Raw genomic sequence first — 24,204 nt, 5'->3', positions numbered from 1 at the left:
GTGGAACATAATAGAAAAGCTAGAAATGGACCCTCAACTCTATGGTCAGCTAATCCTCAACAAAACAGGAAAGAATATCCAGTGGAAAAAAGACAGTCTCTTCAAAAATGGTATTTGGGAAATTGGACAACCACATGTAGAAGAATTAAACTGGATGATTTTCTCATACCATACACAAAAATAAACTCTAAATGGATGAAAGACCCAAATATGAGACAGGAATCCATCAAAATCCTAGAGGAGAACACAGGTAGCAACCTATTCGACTTTGGCCACAGCAACTTCTTCCTAGACACGTCTCCAAGTGCAAGGGAAACAAAAGCAAAAATGAACCACTGGGATTTCATCGAGATAAAAAACTTTTGCAAAGCAAAAGAAACGGTCAACATAACCAAAAGACAACCTATAGGAACGGAGAATATATTTGTAAACATCTTATCAGATAAAGGGCTAGTATCCAAGCTCTATAAAAAAACTTATGAAACTCAACACTCAAAAGCAAATAATCTAGTTTAAGAAATGGGCAGAAGACATGAATAGAAATTTATTTCTCCAAAGAAGACATACAAATGGCCAACAGACAATAGAAAAATGCTCAACATCAACATCACTTGGCATCAGGGAAATACAAACGAAAGCCACAATGAGATATCACCTCACACCAGTCAGAATGGCTAAAATTACCAAGTCGGGAAACAATAAATGTTGGTGAGGATCCAGAGAAAGGAGAACCCTCTTACACTATTGTTGGGAATGCAAGCTGGTACAGTGACTCTGGAAAACAGTGTGGAGGTTCCTCGAAAAGTGAAAAATAGAGCTACCCCATGACCCAGTAATTGCACTGTTAGGTATTCACCCAAAGCATACAAATATAGTGATCTAAAGGGAGACCTGCTCCCCAATGGATACAGAAGATATGGTATACACATTCACACACACACACACACACACACACACACACACACACGGGAATATTACTCAGCCATGAAAAAGATGGAACCTTACCATTTGCAATTACATGGATGGAACTAGAGGGTATTATGCTAAGCAAAATAAGTCAGTCAGAGCAAGACAAATATCATATGATTTCACTCATTTGGAATTTAAGAAAGAAAACAGAGGATTATAGGGAAAGGGAGGGAAAAATAAAATAAGACAAGAGCAGAGAGGGAGACAAACCAGAAAAGATTCTTAAGTATAGGAAACAAACAAGGGTAGCTGGAGGAGAGGTGGGTGACAGCATGGAGTAACTAGGTGATGGGTATGAAGGAGGGCACATGATGTAATGAGCACTGGGCATTATATGCAACTGATGAATCACTGAACTCTCTCTCTGAAACTGATAATACACTCTATGTTAAGTAACTGAATTTAAATAAAATAAAAATTTAAAAATAAATACAAAATAAAATATTCCTTAAAAAAAAAAAAGATACTGCTCAGCTTCTAAGTGCAACCTCTAAACAATCCAGAAAGTCCACTAGTAAGTTGGAAAAGGTGATAATAACTGGGCTACGGCAGTCCCAGCTATTACCTTGTGTTACTATGACCAAACTGAGACTTGTCTTATAATTCTGGAAATAAAACCTTAAAATGGAATGGATCAACACACAACTCTGGTTGTACATGTATCTTAGACTAAGTAGGCATAAAAATGTTATGGCATCCCCTCTGCTCAACATCTAAACTCAGAGTGGTGTTTAAACCCTCCAAGAGCCAAAGCAATGGGCCATTTCTTCTCTAAATACATATATGCACATATACAATATTCTATATAATTTCATTTGTGGATACCCCAAAGCCCACCATTCTGTATAATTTCATTTGTGGATACCCCAAAGCCCACCATAAGATGTCAAAATGTGGAGAATTTTCTGAGTAGTTTTACACTTATTTCCATCATGTTAGTCAGGGAATTCAACTCACTTTTTAGTATTTTAAATATTTTAACAAATATTATTTTAGCTTTAATATTTATTAATTAGCATTTTAACTGAATATTTCAAGTTCGGAAAAAAAAAAAGCCCTCCAAGGTTGCATGAATTGTTGCACTGAATATTTCTTTCAAAACCAGAATAAGTAAATTCTATTTATGGGATGGACTAATATCTATTTCCTACTGCAGAAATTAAATAAAAAAGGCAAGTTTCCTTTACATGATAGACATATTCCTAAAGTTGGGTGAAAATGAACATTCATATGACGTAGTAAATTTTAATGATATTGAGGATCGCTCTCAACCAAAATGACTCTTCTAGCATTGGCAAAGCAAGATCTACTTTACCTTTTTCTTTGTAAATCTGTATTTTGGGGGTCTCTTAAAGGAACTATACCTATAAACTATGACACATATATACACTCTGAATCATCTTGGAATTTTTTTTTTTTGACTATGGATACTCCATAGAAAAAAGGTTCCTGAGAAGTTAATTGACCCCTAACCCCTCTACCTTTGTGCATAGTGGCATGCAGAGTGCTGTACCTAAGAGAGCACCTTATGAATGGCGTTGAGACAGGAATTACACCAAGCTCTTAGATTGGCTCTTTTTTAAATAAAGTATGGTTGAAAAATGAAATATATAACATTCAAGCACATCAAGTTTTGTAGGAATTAAAAACATTTATAGGTATTCCTCCTTCTCCTCACCCACATTGCCATTTGTGTCTCTTCCCATCTCTGTCAACCACAACTGCAAAATACCAATATCATAAAATAATTTTATAGCTAATTTAAGTTCTGCATGGCCTATACCTAAGAATTAAAACAGCCTAAACCAAATACCAGGCCAGAAAATAACAATCTCCTTCGACTGCCTTAGAATTCAGTCTGGGGACATGTGAGAATCTGCATAGTTTTTTTCTCATCTGCAGAACTACTGCCCAACAAGAAAGCCTGCTGGGTAGAAAGCCAGACAGTTTCTGAAAACACGCACAGTCCCACGGAACATGTACAAAGGATTGATTCATGTGCTCAACCAGGGGATAAAAACGGTGCCTCGCCTGCTTGCAAGGGAACAAAAGAGAAACGCTGACAATTTCATTGTTAACTGCCAGGAGTTCAGCTGCAGGTACTAAACTGCCAAGTGACACTGGTGGGTGTCTCTGCATTTTCATTGTAGGAACATTCAAATAGAGAATTACCTGGTTAGGGCTGAGGGGCTGGCCTGCTGGAATCCTTCTCATTGTGCTACCACTGGGAAAAATTACAAAACCGTGCTAGAGCCTGCGTACCTTTCCTCTTCCAATCTCCTCCAGAACAGAAAGAGACCCTCATCGCATTTCTTGTCAGTGTGATTTATGAGGTCCCAAATCTTAGTAGGGAAAAATCACTTCTGTGAGTTCACTTTCTTTCTTAAACCAGAATTGCGGGCAAAGTAAACACAGACTGACAGGGACTATGGATGGGTACAAAGCACACACGGGATAAAACGACAAACACACAGAGCCAAAGTTTGGTTTTGGACTTAAAAGGCCGGTGGAAAAGGCCTCACAGTCAGCAGCTGAATAAAAAGATGCAAGGAGAAAGGTACCTAAGACTTGCTAACGCATCAAAGTCTTAGTCTGTTCTAACGAGGAGAACCCCGTGCCAGTATTGGACTAAACACACGCGCGCACACACATACACATACATGCACACACTGCCCTGTTCTACCCAAACTGAGAAGGTTGAGGGGATGGTCTTTCATCAGACCGCCCTCATTTCTGACACAACTACAAGTTCAAGGGATTCCCCAAACCACCGTCAGTTTCAATAATTTGCTAGAACTCAATAGAATTCACTGAACCCTGTATACTCACAGTTGTGGTTCATTACGGCAGAGGATACAAGTCAACATCAGCCAGAAGAAGAGATGGATAGTCCAGGGACTCAAGGGCTCCAACAGGAAGCCCCCCTCCTCCCCTCCCCTAGGAGTCCTGGGATGGACATGTGACAACGTGCACAGAGCAGTGGCAATCAGTTGCTCACCTGAGCTTCAGTGTCCAGAGTTTTTATTGGGATTTCATTATATCGTCACGCTTGATTCATTGGCTGTCCCTGTAGATGAACTCAGACTCCAGGCCAAGTGACACTGTGTTACCCAACACCCGCAACTTCAATCACAAGGTTGGTCTTTCTGATGTTACTAGCCCCCCACCCTAAACAAGGACATTCGGTCACGCATGGCACAGGTTTCCTCCCAAAAGCTGAGGGCAAAGGCCAAGCCATTATTTGGGCAAAACCAAATTCTTAACACCACACACACACACACACACACACACACACACACACACACACACACATCTATCTTAGAAGCTCATTATCTCATGCTACTGGGCACAATCTTCTTAAATTACTGGTTTATGAAGTGCCGTGATTATGCCCATGTTCATCACGGCTAAAAATTGGGCCCTCGGCTTCAGTGGGATTTCCCAACAGTTTACAAACAGAGATAGTCTTTGTTTTCAAGATCACCTAAGACTTTATAAGACATCCATGAATGTGGCACAACTGTTCAGCTGTCAATCAGCTAATCCACAGACCCAGGCCGCCGTGGTGAGAACCAGTAGAAAGGTTCCAGACAGTGCAAAAGGCAGCACCTCACAGAAGAAAAACGACAGAGATAAAGCCCCAGGAAAGAGTGAGAAGGAAAAATATTAGCATCTCGATTTCCGTGTTCCAGTAATGGCAGGCTACGTTATTTGAGCAAGCCCTCCTAATGAAAACAAGTAAGCATGCTGGACAGAATTTTAAAGGCAAATCTTCAAAACAACGAAAAGCTGACAATTTCATAGAGAATTACCAGGCCAAAGCAGGATGAAGAAATTAAAATTGATAGGCACGGCAGCTGCTTTCACCTCATGGAGTTTTCCAATCTTAGGAAATCAGAATATTTTCCAATTTTCTAGGGTGGGGTCAAGTGTCAAAGCCCAGAGATACAGAGAAGGAAATCTGAGACCCCACACAGAGGAAACTAAGACCCCAAAAGACTAATCCCTCAGGGGAAGGGTGAGCCAGAAACAAACCAGTCATTAGAAAGTCTCAGGTCATTTTTGGCTCAGAAAATGTCAAATCTAGGGGCACCTGGGTGGCTCAGCTGGGCATCTGCATTTGGCTCAGGTCATGATCCCAGGGTCCTGGGATCAAGTCCCACATCAGGCTCCCTGCTCAGTGTGGAGCCTGCTTCTCTCTCTCCCTCTGTCCTTTCCCTACGTGTGCTCTGTCAAATAAATAAATAAAATGTTAAAAAAAAAAAGAAAGAAAATGTCAAGTCTGGATCTTGGATAGAGGTGATCTCAGATTGATAGTACCCCTGAAAGGTACAACATTCAAATATATTTTGGGAGGAGATACCTCTATTCCAACCCTTCAATTATTACCACAAATATTTTTAGGTATAATCATCAGCACATCATTAATTATAACCAGAAAGGCATGGGAAAACAGTGATAATTAGAAAATTGGCAAAATCAACAAACAGAAACAGGGGCACCTGGTGGCTCAGTCAGTTAAGCATCTGACTTTGGCTCAGGTCATGATCTCAAGGTCCTGGGATCGAGCCCCATGGCCAGCTCCACATTCAGTAGGGAGTTTCAGTGGGGAGTTCTCCCTCTCCCTCTGCCCCTCCTTCCCCCACAACCTGCACACAGACATCTGCTCTCTCTCTCTCTTTCTCTCTCAAATGAATAAAATCTCAAAACAAATATAACCAGAAAGTCATGGGAAAAACGATGACAATTAGAAAATCAGCAAAATCAATAGACACCGTACACAAACCCACAAGAGCTCAGTTATTAGAAGTGTCAGACAGACTCTAAAATATCCATGTCATTATGTTTATATCATAGAGATAAACTGAAATATCTTCAAGGTTCAGGAATCTTTTAAAAATGATGTGATTGGGCAGCCCGGGTGGCTCAGTGGTTTAGCGCCACCTTCAGCCCAGGGTGTGACCCTGGAGACCCAGGATCGAGTCCCACATCGAGCTCCCTGCATGGAGCCTGCTTCTCTCTCTGCCTGTGTCTCTGCCTCTCTTCTCTCTCTCTCTCTCTCTCTCTCTCTCTCTCTCTCTCTCTCATGAATAAATAAATAAAATATTAAAAAAAAAGTGATGTGGCATATTTGGGAAAGGAAACTAACACTTAGAATCCCAGATGCAGCAGTTAGTAGTTGATGGAGCCTGGAGTTTCTCCTGAGTGCAATGGGGACAGTCATAGCTCCTCGTAGGGCTGCTGTAAAGATTAAGTGGGATAAGCATGGCCCCAGCACAGTATCTCACCCATGTGGGTTTCTATCATCTTCCTCTCTGGTCCCCTATTAGCAGAATATGGAATCCAAAGTTAAACTATACTTTGATGTGCCTTCTCCCCAACAACCCAGATATTTCGATGAAGTCGAAACTGGGTTTAAATGAGCATCTGGGACAATGTAAAAGAGGAAGAGGAGTCAGGAGGACAAACCTCTTAGTCGAGGAGTCAGGAGGACAAACCTCTTAGTCTAAGAAAGTATAAGGACGAAGGGAGAGGCACAGACTATATAAATCTGAGGACAGAGCTCTTTACATCAGTTAAAAAACTCCTTTCTTTTCTCCAGGGTGACATCTCGCTTGAAGGCCTTGCCTGGCTTCCTGCCTCTCTGAGTCCTGAGAAGCAGCCCTGAGAACCCTACGGCACTGAGTTTCAGGTGTCTAAGCTCTTGAGCTTGTGAGATGTTAGTTGAGCCAGTGCATCATGGGATTTACTTTTTGAGCAGCAAATCCAATCCCAGATATGGAAAAAAAAAAAAAACTAAAAGAGTGGGTTTGAATCAAAATCCTTAAGTAGCATGTGGCTAAGTCAATGTAATATAACAAGTACAAAAGGCAGGATGCAAAACAAGCTCAGATTCAGTCACTGAAATGGAAGGGGAACGGATCAAAGACAAACACAGGAGCTGTAGAGCAGTCTTGGGGGGTGTCTCTGAGGGTCATGGAGTATTTTCTATTTGCATCAACTTATTGTTGAATATGTTGTATATAGAAGAATCAGGCTGATATAAAGACATGGAGCCAAAAAAACATCAATATGATTACTAGTCCAGCAGGGCACTGTTTCTCAAAGTGTTGACTCTGACCACCAGAACCACTGGGAATTACCCAGGGTATATCTGAAAAAAAAAGAAGTGTATTAGCCTCACCCCAAATCTACTAAGATCAGAATCTCTTGGGTTGTGTTATGAGCTAAATTACGGCCCACCCAATCCATATGTTGAAGACCCATTCCCTAGTACCTCAGCATATGACTTTATTTGGACATCAAGTCTTTTAAGAGGTAGTAAGTTGTTAGGGCAGACCCTAATCCAATGGAAGGGTGTCCTTCTAAGAAGACAGAAGTCACCAGAGCTGTGTGTGCACCCAGAAGAAAGACCAGTGAGGACACAGTGAGAAATTGGTTATCTGAAAGGCAAAGAGAGAAACCTCAGGAGAAACCAAACTTGCTGACCCCTCAATCTTACACTTCTAGCTTCCAGAACTTCAAGAAAATAAATCACTGTTGTTTAAGCCACCCGGTCTGTGGCAATTTGTTATGGCAGCTCTTAGCAAACCAGATTGAGATCTGAGAATTTCTTTTTTTTTAATAAACGACCTGAGTGATTTTTATACTCAATCAAGTTTGAGACTACTAAGCCTAGGATAAGCTCCAAGAGTCCACTGCAACGTTTTGAACACAAAGGCATCTCTCTTGAGGTTATAAATATAGACAACTCCCTTAGCCTGTTAACACTCATAGCCAGAAAAGCCCTAGGCCAAGAGACACAGCAGGCCAGGCTTCACCACCTTTCAGAAATAGGGGACCATGGACAGATGAAGGTGGGAAGCCTGCAAGCTCAGGAATGCCACATGCCTGTCATCTACTGTTTAATCAAAGCCTCATGTTACCCCAATGGATCATGAGAAATCTTCTCAATTCACCGAGTGTAATTGGTTGATTGGTGGCTCCCTGTAAAGATCTGTCCATCCAAGACTTGTGACTGTGCCCTTATTTGGAAAAAGGGACTTTGCAAATACAGTTAGGGATCTCAAGATAAGAGGGGCGCCTGGCTACCTCAGTCCAAAGAGCATCTGACTCTTGATATCCAGGTCATGAGTTGGAGCCCCACAATGACTGTGGAGATTAGTTAAATAAAACTTAAAAAAAAAATCTCAAGATGAGATCATCCCAGATAATGTGAGTCCTAAATGCAATGACCAATGTCCTTAGAAGAAAAGGGGGGAAGACACGCAGGGAAGAAGGCAACGTGAAGAGAGGCAGAGATTGGAGTGATATGTCTGTAAGCCAAGGCATGCCAAGACAGCCACCAGAAGCTCGTAGACAGGCATGGCATAGCTTCTCTCTCAGAGCCTCCAGAAGGAACCAATCCTGCTGGCACTTTAATTTCGGATTTCTGGCCTCCAGAACTGTGAGACAATAAATTTCTGTTGTTTTGAGCCACCAAGTTTGTAGTAATTTGTTACAGCAGCCACAGATCATGCACCATACTCCTGTAGAGTAGTTGCCAACTGGGCTCCAAGTCCCAAACCACCCACCTGATTTTGCTGAGGGCTTGTGAGAATCTTTCCTCAAGGCCTGTCAAAGAGAAAGAAATCCTTCCCAGGACACAGTTTGAAGCAGATTTTCTGGCAATTGCCCCACACACCAACCTTGCAAATGTGTTTCTCTGAGCTTGGTTGAATTGCACAGAGCATTACAATTGGAGGACAGCTTTAGCTGGGTAGCAGTGCCTGCAAGGGAACTGGCACACCAACTGCCTTTCCCTTTCTTTGGAAAATAAAATAAAATAAAATAAAATAGAACGACATAAGGAAGATCTAAACATAGAAAATGCACAATAATTCCCCCCACCCCAACTCCAGGTGAGTATCAGTGGCTGGACAGCATCAGTGAAAATGTCCAAATAATCCCAACACAGGAGGCCCCACCTGTACATGGAAACTTCTAGTAGCAAAATCTATGACTCTCTCAAAAGAGAGTCTGAAAACCAAAGGCTAAGTTTTAAATATTTTATAGGAAAATGCCAATTAACCAGAAATAAGCTGTAAAGATTTCTTAATTATCTGTATTGTTCCTATTACTTACATTAGATTGGGGGGGGGCTTGCAAATAGCAAGCAGTTGAAAGGTATAAAAATATGTATTTTTACTTAATTATAAAGCTGATCTGAGAGGAGGTGCCCATTCAGTGTCCCCTTCTATAATGTCTTCATCGATATTACTTTCACAGTTACCTCTGTGAAATAGAGAAGCTGATGAGGTGATGGGCACTGAGGGGGGCACTTGGCGGGATGAGCACTGGGTGTTATGCTAAATGTTGGAAAATTGAACTCCAATAAAAAAAAATTAAAAAAAATAGAGAAGCTCCTATGAAAACCAAAGTTCTGAGCACGTGAAACTCTCTTCTACCAGAAAACCTTCCTTCCTTCCCCATTTCCTTCTCTTTCCCCTCTTCCTTTCTCCCTTTCTTACTTTCCTTCTGGGGCTTACTTTCCCCTTCTGTAAAATGGGGGCAATAGTGTATTTTCCCTATGGCTGCAGTATTAAATAAATTAATACATATAAAGCTCTATGAATGATACCAAGTTTATACTAAACACAACATATTCTGCTTGCCGGTATGGTTGTTATTACTCCTCTCAGTGTCTGTAAGGGCGATGAATGAAACCTGTTTTCTCTCTGCCTCCCATCTGGCTTCAAACAGCTTTCAGAGGGTGTAGAGTCAGCAAAAAATGCTCAGTGCTGAGAACCAGAGAAATCAGGGCATCAAGGGAAAGAGCAGCATCTGGGCCAGGGCTTGTGCTCTGTAGGAAAGGGTCAGCTGTCGGTCACGAAGAATAAATCACTAAGGACAAGGACCTTAGGGTGAGGCTGCTGGGAGCTCCAGGTGCTACTGAAGGCTCCCTGCCTCGCTCGGTGTGCTGGGAGGGGGACTGCATCACTCAGCCTTTCCCAGATCCTGAGACAACATCCACCCTACACTCATTAAATAAATACATATTGCGCTAGCAATTGGGAATATAATGGAGAGCAAAATAAACAACCCCTCTTTTTGTAGAGCTTAACAGCGCATGTGGAAGACTGGAAGACATATCTTAATCCAATTACCACCCTGTGAGCCTTTAATTGCAATCTGTGAAGAGTATTATGGAAGGAAAGACATGGGAGCTGTGAGAAAGAACAGCATAGCAGCTCACGTTTCTCTTTACCTGTAAACCTGGGAGTTAGATATTATCATTGTCCCCATTTTACAGGGGAGGGAATTGATGCACAGAGAGGTGAGGTAACATTAAGAAATTCATGCAGCAAGTAAGTGAGAGAACTGGGGTTGGAACCCAAGCAAGATAACAACAGAGGCTGCGTGCGGAGCCACAGCGCTATACCGTGTCCTGACTCACGCTGCAATGGAAGATCTGGTCCAGTCAGGAAGGGTAGGAGAACAAAAGGTGGGCAGTTTCCTGGAGCAAACTAGAGCTGAAAGCTCAGCGTTCATTGGGGTTACCTATTGCCATCAGCCAGGGTTCTCTCTTAATTGTAACGGAAGCTGACCTTGATTGATGAAGCATAGAAGGGTCAAGTTGGAGAAGTAGGCTCAAACAAAGCTTTCAGGACCAGTGCCCAAAAGCACGACACAGAACTGGTGGATGGAAGAAACTTCCTTAACTGTTAATGACCCAACAGGCACTGAGTTCTGCAGCTCATGGCTGCCCAGGCCCAACTTTCCTGCAAGCACAGCAGCCGCCACTTCTGAAGCAGAAGCTGGACCTTATAAAAGCTGATTGCCTATGCCGCTGTCCTCACCAGCACAACAGGTTCCACCTTTCTCAAGTTGTTCACCTTCAAATTGTATTCTCACATGGATAAGTCTGATTGGCAGAGCCCAGATCACATGTGTGTGCCTCTGCTCTGACAAAACCTGAGGAATGTCATTCTCTACTTCGGCTAGGCAAAACTCCTGAACCTGGACACTTCAATTGTAGCAAGGGTGTTCTACAAGCACTAGGCAGCCAGAAAACATGACAGATGTCCACTTAGCTAGATGAACGCAGGCAAGAGCAACCCGGGAAAAATGAACCATGTATGTGAAAGATCAGACATGGGAAAGTTCACGGCATATTTAAGGAACTCCAACAAGGCGGTTCAGTGGATAATAAAGACTTACCAAGAACTCATAGAAACGGAGAGTAGAATGGTGGTTACCAAGGGCTGGGGCTGAGGGAAGTGGGGAGAGGTTGTTCAAAGGGTACAAACTTTCAGTTATAAGATGAATAAGTTCTGGGGATCTAATGTACTGTTTGGTGTCTATAGTTAACAGTTTGATAATCATACTATATAACAGACTTGACAGTTGCTAAAAGAGTAGATTTTACATGGTACCATCACAAAAAAAAGGATAGATATAGGAGGTGATGGAGGGTGTTAGGTAATGCTACAGTGGGAATCATTTCACATGTATAAATGTATCAAATCAATACACTACACACCTTAAACTTACACAAGGCTATGTTTTAATTATATCTCAAAAAAGCATAAAGGGAAAAAAAAAGACTTGTGGAGAGAGAATAAGGCAGGGGACATGTGGGTCCTTCTAAAGATTTTAAGGATTTTGATCTTTATCCCAACCACATTAAAAGTCATTGAGGGAGTTTAAGCAAGGGAGTGACTTTAGCTAATTTGCATTTTTAGAAGATTACTGTGACCTCTGTAGAGAATAAATTTAAGTGTACCAAGAAGGGAATCCAGGACAGTATTTAGGAGTGATTGCAGTAAATCATGAGGGAGATGATGGGAGCTTGGTCTGGGGTGGTATAAGTGAAGACAAGAGACGATCAGATGGATTAAATAGATATTTGGATAAAATCAACTGGATTGAACAATTCACTGGAGATCAGTAGTGACAGAGATAAGGAAGCAAAGGTAACACAATTTAATGGATATCATTATCAGTCTCTGAGTTAGGGAGTACTAGGCATAGAGAAGTTTTGGAAGAAAGGCATAGAAGATAATGAATCAAGCTTTGGTTATGATGACTTTAGGCTTCTTTTTTTTTTTATCTCCAAATGAAGAGTTGAAAAAGCTCAAAGTAGAGTCTGGGATGGAAATGTAAATTTCAGAGTCATCATGTAGAGGAGGTCATTGAAATCATGGTTGCCGAACACAATTCAAAAGAGGAAGAAAAGATATTTATGCAAGGCTTATGGTATTCTGACATTTAAAAATAAGCTGGAAAGGGAAATTGAGGAGGAGGAGGACCAGAAATATTCCATATCCTTGACCCGATGCAACCATAGATGACACTTTCTGTGGGTGTAATTTGACCAGTCACACAGCTAAAGGGAGAGAATTTGGAAATGGACACAAAGCCTGTCTGACTCCAAAGCCCACAGTCCTTCTATCAGAATAGCATGGAAAGATTGTAAATCTAAGACTGTGGGTGATATGCAAGGGTCAAAGCCACTAGGAGAAGCACATAGGCAGACCATGTGAAAAGCATAAAGTGAGTGGACGTAGGGAAGCACCTATAACATCAGTACCCTAAGAGCAAAAATCCAGTGCTTCTGATGTTGGGAAAATTCTCAAGGCTTCTCCCCCTTTTCCGAATCCCCTTCTATCACTACAGGAAAAATTCAGGATCAAAACCAAAAAACTTGCCCCTAGTGAGAAAGAGTAGCACTTAATTTAGAGCACAGTAATTGGTCCAGATCTTGCTGGGATGATAGTTTTAAAGGGGGTCAGATTATGAAGTTGTGACCTGCATAGGTAGGCATCTCTCTTTCATGCACTCTTGACGTCAGAGTGGTTAAGACGGCAGGGGTTCTTTCCCCTTGGAACACACTTTGCCAAGGCACATACTTTATTGAGTCTCTCTTCTTCCTACTTGTCAATAGGCCCAGAGCTTCCTGGTTTGCGTAGGCCCAAGACAGAGGCAGGTTGGGGTGAGGGCGGGGAGGGACGGCAGGGGGAAAGTACCTTCTCCTGCTATCTGTTGTTTTGGCCCTATCTCCTAGGGTTTGATATAGTTGTGCTGGTTTTTATCTTATTAGAAGGATAAGTTCAGAGATCCTAAGGTGGGTTTAGGAAAAATTGTGGCCTTTTCAGCTTGTTTTAACTCTGGGCTTTAGAATTACCTCTAACCTATCTCATCCTAGGCAAAAAACTATGCCATATGATTCAGCCTAGCTCACTAAAATTCTGAAGAGAATTGAGAACCATCACCCAATTTAGGTCATGAGGCCCTCGGTCAAATATCATACAATGACTCCAAAATTTATATGTCCAGCTCTGGCATCTCCCTTAGCTGCAAAATCTCTATATAGTTGACTAATTAGCTGCTCCCCTTTCAGTCAAAATGACATTTTAAATTTTAACATATATATTTGTACAATATTGTTCAAAGCAGGATTAGTCACAATAGTCAAAAGATGGAAATAACCCAAATGTCCATCACTAGATGAATGGCTAAACAAAATGTGCCGTATGCCTACAGTGGAATACTATTTGGTTTTAAAACAGAATAAAGTTTTGATACGTTCTACAAGATGGGTGAACCTTGAAGGCACTATGCTAAGTGAAATAAGCTAAACATAGAAGACACACACATTGTATGATTCGACTTAGAAGAGGTACCTAGAATGTCAAATTCACAGAGCCAAAGTAGAATTATAGTTACCAGGGATGGAGGAGCGGAGGCAATGGGGAGTTTGGGGCACAGTTTTGGTTTTGGGGAGATGAAGAAGTTGTAGAGACGATGCAAGTGATGGTTGTGCAACATGAATGTACTCAATCCCACTTACCTGTGTGCCTAAAAATGGTTAATGGTACATTTTAAATTTATGAGTTTTAAATTTGAAATTCTAAAAACTAATTTTAAAATTTTAAATAAATACCATTTAACATGTATAAAATAGAACTCTTGATTTTTTAACCCGTTCCTCAAAACTACCCCCCACCAGCTTCTCTAGTCCTAGCAAACGGCACCGTCTATCTAAATCTTCCCGTCAAGCACCTAGAAGTCGTGCTTGATTCTCTTTTGCCTTATTCTCTCCCACTGCCAATCTGTAACTGGCTCTGCCTCCACCCACCTCTCTCTATCCCTCTACGCTACCCACAGTAGCTTCCTTACTGGTTACCTGCCACAACTCTGGCACACAATTTAGCCAGAAATTGTAAATCTTTGAAAAATCAATTTAGCTTATGTCTCTCCTGATTTAACTCCTCCACTCAATGGTTTCCTATGTGACCTAGTGCAAAATTTGACGTCCTTATATGACCTTTAAGGCTCTATATGGTCTGGGACCTGCCTGACTCCTCTCTGCCTTCTCCTTGCTGTCTTCCACCTCCGCTGCCCAAGACACATTGGGCTTCTTTCTCTTCTTGAAATGTGCTGAGTAATTTTCAATTTTATGCCTTTTACCCTGACTTTCATTCTGCCTGGATCACTCCTCTAGGTCCTCACTGTATGACTCTTTATTGTCAACAGGCTTAATTTAAATTCATCTCTATAAGCTATCTTTTCTGACACCCCAATTTAAAGATTTGTTCCCAACTACACCATTCTCTCATATAATCCTCTACTATTTTCTCTGTGGCCCTTATCACTAAGTGAAAAGGTCATATTCATGTATTTATTTATTTTTTATTGTCTATCTTCCCCAGAAGACTGAAAATCCCATGAGAAAAAGGGACCTCTATTGTTTTCAGTATGCCCAATCCTGAGAACAGTACTTAGCACATAGTAGAAGCTAAATAAACACTTGTTGTAGGAATGAAAAAGAGAGGGAGGGAATGATATATGGAAGAAAGAGGAAAGAAGGAAGGAATGAACAAACGAAAAAGAAGTCATCTTAATATGATCTTGATAAGACTCTGATCTCACTTTTACCATCTTGTATTAGAATCATAGCATCTTCAACCAATACTTCAATGAGTATTGATTCCAGATCCACATCCAAAACCTGAATCCCTGTAACTATACTGCTGCCTGTCCCTATTCCATCGGAAACCAGTCTCTGCTTCCAGTCCCAACCTGGTGAGTCCAAGTTTCCATCCATTTCAGACCTGAGATTCCTCATCACTTTCCATTGGCCTCTTACTCTCTGACATTTCCCATAAGCTTCTCCATTGTCTCAGCTGCTGCTACCACACTTCACCTCTGATGCCCAATATTTCTTAAAGAATTATTTATTTGGCTCTTGGTCACATGTCTGGTCTAGTCCTCTGGAGTGTTTTCCCTTCTTGAGAACTCTAGGAGCTCTCAACACTCTTGAGTAATGTCACTCCACTCTCTTGGATATGGTTATAAGCTTGAATGGTGGCTCTTGGTCCCAGAAATCCTATAGGGCACCAGAGTAGAGCCCCAGGAGAAAACATCTCCCATCTTAGGCCCTTATCTATAGGCCTGAAGTACACACTTTGGAATAACTATCACTTTTTTTTTAGTCCATAAGAATATGGATCTATTTGTCTATAGAAATAGCTCATCTCTAAAAACAAAAGTCAACGAAGAATAGCCCTCAAAGAAAGTAGCTGGTGCCCCAGATAGAAATATCAAATAAAAACTAGGTTCTGGTTCTCTGGCTCTAGAAGTGGAGAAAGAAGCACTATGGCTGAATAAAAGTTGTATAACTGCATGTGAAGACAAAAAAAAAAGGGGGGGGTAGTTTTTCTCTAACACTGATTTAGGGCTTTAGAACCATATTTTGTCAAACTGAATTCTGAACATATAGACTAATATTAATACTTCCTTCTTAGCATCTTTCATTCCTCCCTTACGTCCACAAAACACTTTATTAAGTATTTACTATATGCAAGTTATTATTCAAGATAGAGTGATTCTAAAAAAAAAAAGATAGAGTGATTCTCATATAAAAGAGGAAAATCTGATGTAGACCTTACCTCAAGGTCAAGTAGTAAAATAGAAAAGAAATGCCCCCACATAGTTTCTCTGATTTGTGCATTCAGTCAACATCCTTAACTTCCCTTTTGTAACATCAATAAGACACGGAACTATTTGTTCATTTTCTGGCTTCTACTCCAGACTCTAAACTCCATGAGAGCATTAAACACATGGATCTTATCCTGGTGAAGTGTAGGTGTTTAATGAATATTGCTTAAATGAACAAATGCTACACAAATGGATATAGAATACTGAATATAATGTTACCAATAGAAGAATAAGAATAGAGTTCTCAAGAAGGCAAGATTATTTTCTTGACCACAGTAACAAATTTCAACTCCAAATTCATCTTGTCCAAATAAAGAGAAAGAAATATCTTCTTCCAAACTGATTAACTCACTGATCAGTTTGCATCTAAAATATTTTTCTGTGATCACAAGGACCAGGTCTCTGGCCAGTTACTGGAATTCCTATACATATATAATAAACGTTGAATAAATTATATTAAATGTCCCTTAAAAAGCCATTTTCAAAGGAGTCAATGCCACCTTTTGCTAATGACAAAAGGAGAGGAAGCAAGTGTTAGCATTATCCTCACCACAATAACACCACAAAAACACTTCAAGTGCTTGCATATAGTGGCCACTATAATGGCTGAGAGTCAAGAGATACAGGGGAGTGAGTAATGGAAAGTTGAAAAGAAAAAACAACGGCATCTCTTTAAAATGCTACTGTGTAAGTTTTCATTTTTCTGGCACCAAGTTCAAGCACAGGTGGGTACACCTCACCCAGACTGCCTGTCCTGGCCTATTGTACAAGTCTAGCTAGTCTGCTTCTTAAGGACAAGGAAGGACACTGCTTGGTGATGTGGCCACAAGCTGTTCAGGGAAGAGACTTTGCTCAGCACATTTCAGCTACTGAGCAAGGCTGGGCTCATTTCAGAGAGCCACATAAAATAAATAATCATGCAAAAGCAGATTCGTTCTGATAGGGCTCTGACAGCTGCTCTGAGAGGTGGATCCTTGCAAGCCCATCTTTCAACAATGAACTGACCCAAAGATCCAGGAAAGCTCCAGACAGGACCATATGGCCTGGAATAAAAACATATTTCAAACTCTGTTTATTATGCATATCTTTCAAAGGTTCACTACTCTGTGATGAAACATTGCACCTGCAAAGCTTTAATAAGCTTCCCAAGCAAGTACAATTATAAAATCACAGGCACCTGAAGAATTTGTCTTCTCTTACACTTTAGCTATGCACTGCCCACCAATGACTGGTCTCATTCTTTTTAATTATATAGGTTTGCAGTATTTTGTAAGCTGCGATCAATACTTATTCAGAAAATAAAACTCCTTATAGACCTCAGCATGAGGGCCATGAAATATCTCTCCTCCTAAATTTTAGGTACTCCAACATTATTGCATATAGAACCTTCCAGTCTGCCTGAAAGGAAAAAGCAGCAGCTCAATCATGCAGCCCTGCAAAGACAGGAGAGCATTTGACATGAATTTAGGCTGGGCTTCATCCATCAGCAATGGCAGGGGTGGGAGGGGCACGAACAGTTTCCCTTTACCAGTGAGCTCCGTGACTCTACATCCGGTCCAAACATTTGAGAAGTGCAGTCTTTTCATTATTCACTCAACAAATGTTCGCTGAGCAGCAATGATGTGCCAGACTCTAAGCTAGGGGTGGTGATTCAGAGAAAAATAGCACATAGTTTCTGCCCTCAGGAGTTGATGGTCTCATTGGGAAGACGGACTCAAAAAGAACTGGCTTGGAAATACAAAAAGACACTAGAGGAACCCAAATGGGGTGACTTAACTCTCATGGGAAGTTCAGGTACAGCTTTCCAGGGAAATGGGCATTTGAATCAAAACTTGAAAGGTAATAATTCACTAGCTAGTTAAGTAAGAGAAGGCATAAGCCGGAGTGTGGGAACTCTGCCCATATGTCAATTCTAATAGCCTGTCCCAAGGCTACAAGCAGCGTGATACAGTTTGGGGCCACGAGTGCCGTTTCTATCCTTACCTCTAATCAGCTTATGCATTAACAAGACATTGTTCCTGAGATCATTCACATGATCCAGTGATGGGTTTAGGATCGATGACCTTTACAGGTCTCTTGGTACTAGAATCCTTCTAAGCTTCTCTCCAAACTAAGAGTCTACTTGAAATTTGGACTTCTAAAAAAAAAAAAAAAAAAAAGAAGAAGAAGAAGAAGAAGAAGAAATTTGGACTTCTTACATTACTCTACCCCCAAACAGTACACAATGGTATATTTTAGGATTTAGAAGTGGATTTTACATAAGATAGCTTAGCCTAATCATTATGCAGTGTGATGGAGTGGCTGAGTCTTACTGCTAAGATCCTCTTTTATTCCCCTTGCACCCATAGTCTTGCATCAAAAGAGATTTTGGATTGTATCATAGAAGGATTATATCATACGCAGCTTTCAAGAATGTAGGACCAATAATGGTAGATGAAATAAAGACTTTGACTCTGAAATCACACGTAGACCTAGAAATAATCTGAAAAAAGTCACTGCTGCTTCCTAGAGGTACTGATGATGCCATCGGTAATATGCAAGAAGATGAGCTGTTTTTTGACCACAGATTATTTCACAAGTACACTGAAGGAACAAAAGAGAAGCACAGAAGGAAGAGAGGGAGGCACGGGGGAATAGAGGAGCAAGGAGGCAAAAAGAGAGGGAGAGAGGAAATGGGAAGAAGGGAGGAGCAGAAAAAGAGAGGGAGAGAGGAAGGGAGGGAGGAAGGCAGAGAAACATTTACTTACTATAATCAACAGTGTCCCTAAACTGTTTTTATCTCCAGGCTCTCGACAATGAATCACAGTGTGTAGCCAGGGCATTATCTTTCAAGCCTTTTTTAGATTCAAGGAGAACAGCAGAGGATTACCAAAGATGGTACCTGATACTGCCCAGGCACACAGAAAAAGAGACAGCTATGATATATTGCTAAAAAACATGTTGTTCACAACAACCCTTCCAGACTGATGCTGTTATGTCCATTATATGGATAAATAAAATAAAGTTCACAGAAAGTGAAGTGTGTTCAAGGTGAACGAGAGGACAGGGGACAGAGAAAGGAGGAACACCCAGCAGCCTGCCACCAAAGTCCATGCTCTTTCCAACATCCTATTTTTCCCTCTTCCTAAATCATCTTCCTGACACCCCTGCTCAGGTGGTAGAGAACAGCCATTTTTTTCTTCCTCTGTTTTACCTGTGCTTTGAAAGGCTGTTGATCACAGCCATGTAGGTGGCACAGCGCATGAAGGGTCAAAGGAATTCCGGATGGGTATCCTGCCACTGAGCATGTCACGGACAGGTGCAGGTCCAACCAGTGTCTCTTTTTATTTGACCTCACTGTCTGTCATATATCAGTTCATCTTTTCTGGCTTGAGTATTAAAAAGACAAAACTATTCCTAAGAGGTGTCAGCAGAAAGGGAGAGCAGAGAATTGAAAACTTTTTGTTTTACTATGAACTACAGGCGGAGGAAACCATCATTCAAAGAGAAAATGGAATCAACTGATTCTTGTTTTTCCTTCAGCTTATGGTGGAACTCTATATTCTTTGAGCTCCATTATTTTTCTTGATAAATATTGACTTTATTTGAATTTTAATGAATCCTTTCTTTTATAAGCTACTTCACTGTGGTCTAGAAAAGCTACAGACCACCTCTCCCACACAACTCAAGAAGAACAACTTTCTTGAATGAAAGATAGGGTGAATTTACTCCTATTTTGAAGCTAATAAGACAGTAGTAATTCACATTTACTGGGTGTTTACTGGATACCAAGCAATATTTACATGCATATAAGAGTTTTATATGCATATTTCTTTTGCCCTTGGCAAAAACAAGGTAGTTACTCTTATTCTCATCTTAAAGCCGAAAAAAAAAAACATGAGACTCATGGAGGCTGTTTGTCCAAGGTCGTGCATATGATAATACATCTCAAATATGGTCTCCTTTGTAAACCTCTGGTAGAGTGGAGTGGATTAGCAACTTGGAAATGATTCTGGAAGGACAACTGCATCATCTTATTTTTATTGGATATTTTTACGATTTTGTGTTGAATGTCATACTTATTCTTTCATTCAACAAACAATTTTTTCAAGCCACCAAAAATACAGAAACAAGCAGGATGAGATCAAAGTCCCAAAGGGTTCCTCTGCCTTACAAAGAAAAAAGATATATAAAGGAGTAGTTATGAAACAATGCAATCAGAACAAACACAACGTGTCATGGGGCACACAAGAAAAACTCCTGACTCAGCAAGGGTACTGGCGAAAAGAGACATCAGACCTTATTTAGTGTAGATAATGCTAGAATAATCTTAAAGGGCAGGTAGACGATAATGAGGAAGAAAGGGCCAGAAAGCACAAGAAAAAAGAAAAGGACATGTTCTGAGAACTATATCTAATTTAATATGACACAAGCATTGATAAAGGCAAAAGGGCAAGAGTAACCCTGAGGAAGTGTGTGAAAAGCCATGTCATGGGAGACCTTCCTTCCCATAGGCTGATAAATTGGAATTTGATGCTGAAGGCAATGAGAAACCACTGGGGGGTTTTCAGAAGGGGTATAAGAAGACTGAGTTTGCATTTTAGAACAATCATTCTTCCAACAGACTAGAGACTGGAATCAGAGAGGCCAGTTAGGAGGCTGCTACAGTCTTGTAGTTAAGACAATTGCCATGGCATAAGGAGGAACCAGATGCTAGAGATATTAAGAATCAAATCTTACGGCCAACTAATTGGGAAGAAGAGTAATATGACTCCCACATTTATAGTTGTGTCCATTGTGTTAATAAGAGAGAGGCTTCAACAGAAGGATCGAGTTGGGGGCATTAATAATGACAGTGAACAAGGGACTTCACAGTTTACAAACTAAATGGACAGATATGATTTTTATTATTCCTTTAAACAACCCTATGAGGGCCATAATCACCTCAGTTGGGAGCCCTGAGCAGAGAAGACAAGTGACTTGTTCAAGTTCACACAGTAGTAGAGGGAAGAACTAGAACTTTAACCCTTTCTAAATCCCGTTTTCTTTCCACTATGTAATCTGACACGTGTAATAATATTAGCATAATAATAACCATGATAGCTAATGTGTGTTGAACACCCAGGTTCTCTTCCAAGAACTTTATATTTATCAATCTAGTGACTCCTCACCACAACCACGCCCAGTGGGTATTGTTTCCATTTTACTCCTGAAGCAAATGGGACACAAAGAGGTGCCAGCAGTAAGCTGCATCAGTTGGGATATACCTGTCACCATTTCCCCTATGGGGCAGATCCAATGCCTTGACAAGCAGAGCCACATAGCCGTAGGTCAATGACTTGACCCCTTTGCATTCTTCACCACACATCAGGTTTCTTTCAGAGCCTGGGGTCTAGGGGAAAAAATCCGGATCCAGGTCCTCACTGTTTTAACCCATATATGAAAGATGAGAACCATTTTCCCCTCAACCCCAATTCCCTGAGTTTACAGGCGAGGATATCCAGGACCTCCTTGCTGGGCAGCTAGTGTTGCCTTCGGAAAACTAAAGCCAGGCTCTGCTGTTGATCCAGTTTGAGTTTTCAATAGGGAACCATTTTCTAGCAGCGTTAGTGTGCTGGGCTGAGCTGTCCTGGAGCGGGATAAACAACCTCAGGCTTGACTGCCCAATGCATCAGGCTGTGGAAACAGCCCTCCAGAGGACACTACTCACCAAAAGCCCATTAACCAATTACTCAGAGCCCGTTTAGTAAATGAGCTCTTTCTGTGTACTAATTGGAGCCCTGTAAAAGTAAATTTGCAGTGAGAAGCTAGCTCTCTGTGGCCAGATTCCTCTCTCTGGTGCACCTCAGAACCAGGGGTCCTAGAGGGCACAATGGCATAATGGTACAGCCACAGGATCTAAGCTCTGGTACCCACCAGCTATGTGGACATCAGCAAGTTGTTCCGGCCTCAGTTTTCTCATCTGTGAAAGGAGGATTACAGGGCCTACTTCATGGGATTTGGGGGGCTAAGCTGAAGTCATACACCTGTGCCCAGCACATAGGAATTAGTCCATAAACATTATCTGGTATTGCTTACTGCCCTTGCTTATTTATGTGGAACAACCACCTTATTCCAAAGAATGTAATATAAAAAAAAGTGAGAGAAACCAGTATAAATTTACTCAACTTTGATTACTCAAGTTTGAGTAAATATATTTATTCAGGGTATCTGTGATGTCTGCTATCCTCCTTATTTGGCAATTAAGATATAATTTATTATCAGTTTGCATTACGGTGTCACTAAGTGACTTTTCATATACCTAAGCACTAATTATCTCAACAATTTTATTTCATGCTCCTTGAAGACAGGTTCCATGCACCTACATACCTCCTGGTACCATCGAAACATTAAATAGATATTTGTTTATTATCAATGTCCTTGAGTAAATTGCCATTTCTGATAACAATCCGCTGGAATGAATACCTATGCATACCGCTGGTGCATTACTACCTATGAATACTTAATTCTTCAAGATTAAAAATTTCCAATGAATTTAATCTCTACTCATGATTTGGTGTCAAATTAAACATATATACAGTCAAACCCAGAGGGCAAAATAGTAATAAAATAAAGTAAGACAAAAACTTACTCTATTCATGAATCATAGTTGTTTATGTTATGAGGACTTCAACACAAAGCTAAAGCAGATGAATACTAAAGTTTTCATGGTCTTAACTCCCCTGGAGCTGGCCAACAGTTAGCCTAAGAACTAGAACAGACTCTAAAAACTAAATTAAACCTCTGCCTAAATTAACTGTAATTGTCATTGAAGCTAAACAAACTTCATCAAATAATCTTATTGTCTGCTAAATGTTAAGTTCTTCTTAGTATACATGAAGATAATGTGTGTGGTATTATTTTTTTTAATTTTTTTTTGTGTGTGGTATTATTGAAACAACGTTAACCCAGCAGCCATTTTAAGAGTTTGAGTACCTTTATTAAAAATTATAGTTTTCAAGGTAAATATTGGAAAAGATTACCTCATAATGTGGTAAAAGCCAATAATTCTATTTAATCTTTTTACAGTTGATTTTAAAACCATAAAAACAATGTACGAATTTGTTTAAAGGAAAAATAAGAAAAAAATGTGTCATATTTTTTGTTAAGCATAGGTAACAGATGAGTAGAAAAGTCAGAACCTGCAGACCTGTCATTCAGACAGACTTAGGTGAAAAGTTATTCTTCATTATCAGGCTTCAAAGGAAATAACTTTGTACTTAAAAGAAAATCATGAAATAGCTTCCTTTCCTTAGCATGGTCATTTTCCTGATTTCACAAGCAGAAGCAAATACAATGTGACTAGCTAATTCCCAGCTGCATAAAGATTTAAATCCGTGTCTGAACACTGGACAATCAAATTACGTAGTAGTGCAGTAACCAGAAATAAACTCAACACATAAATGCAGTTTATTCAGTATTATTAACACAAATAAAATTTACACCTACAGTCCTGTGCATTAAAAATAACTTTTCCCACATCAAATAGCAATTTTTTTGCTATGCCAATCAAATTAAACCACCAGAACCATATGGAAAGAAATCAATTCTATAACAAACCTTTGAAAAGTATGGCATTTATCATGTTCAAGACAGGTTAATTCCAGTTCTAAACAAACTTTCTTCCAAGTAGGGGCTTTTGTTTTTGTTCTATTCTTCACTGGAAATGTACTTAACACAAACATTCTGTCAATCTAACCACAAAATCCTTTTTCTTCCACCCTACATGAATTAAATGGAGAAAAAAAATACACACACAAATAATCTTACCAGACAAATTTAACTGTATTGATTTTAGGCAAAAATGGGACTAAAATCCTATGCCAAGAATGGGTCTGAAAAATTCTGGTGAGAAATGTTTATAGAAAAAGCCCTGTCCTGTTGTTCCCTGTCAACAGTGTTTTGGAGACTAATTGTGAAATCACCTTAGGAAATGTACTTGGCTAATGGGAGAGAAACCATCTTTAATGGCTTTCAGAGCTCTAAACTCCACAGAGCTCTACAGATGAAAACTGATAGCCTCAAGCAGAGCCTTAACCTGAACAATAAGTGCATCATCCATACTACCTGAATCATATTCCTGAATTAGCAGCCTCTGCAGTCACCATTAGCTCATATTTGAAAGACATAGTCAAGACCAGTCTTCCAAATCATGTACCACAATAGCCTCATCTACAAGTTATGAGCAGATGAACAATACAGATGAGGCAAAAAGGAGCAGCGTCTGCTCTAACG

The 24,204-nt window shown here is 40.4% G+C and overlaps 1 protein-coding gene across 3 annotated transcripts in view; it reads right to left on the bottom strand.

Moving 5' to 3' along the window:
• The window catches only part of LOC129510083 (cytosolic beta-glucosidase), a 331,724-nt gene that overhangs the window by 222,524 nt on the left and 84,996 nt on the right, over window positions 1–24,204 (bottom strand). The window lies entirely within an intron of this gene.

The sequence above is a fragment of the Nyctereutes procyonoides genome, unplaced genomic scaffold, assembly GCF_905146905.1.
Source record: "Nyctereutes procyonoides isolate TBG_1078 unplaced genomic scaffold, NYPRO_anot_genome, whole genome shotgun sequence".
Lineage (NCBI taxonomy): Eukaryota > Metazoa > Chordata > Mammalia > Carnivora > Canidae > Nyctereutes > Nyctereutes procyonoides.
Note: the sequence above shows the minus strand (reverse complement) of the source record. Positions and strands in the feature narration are given on the sequence as shown.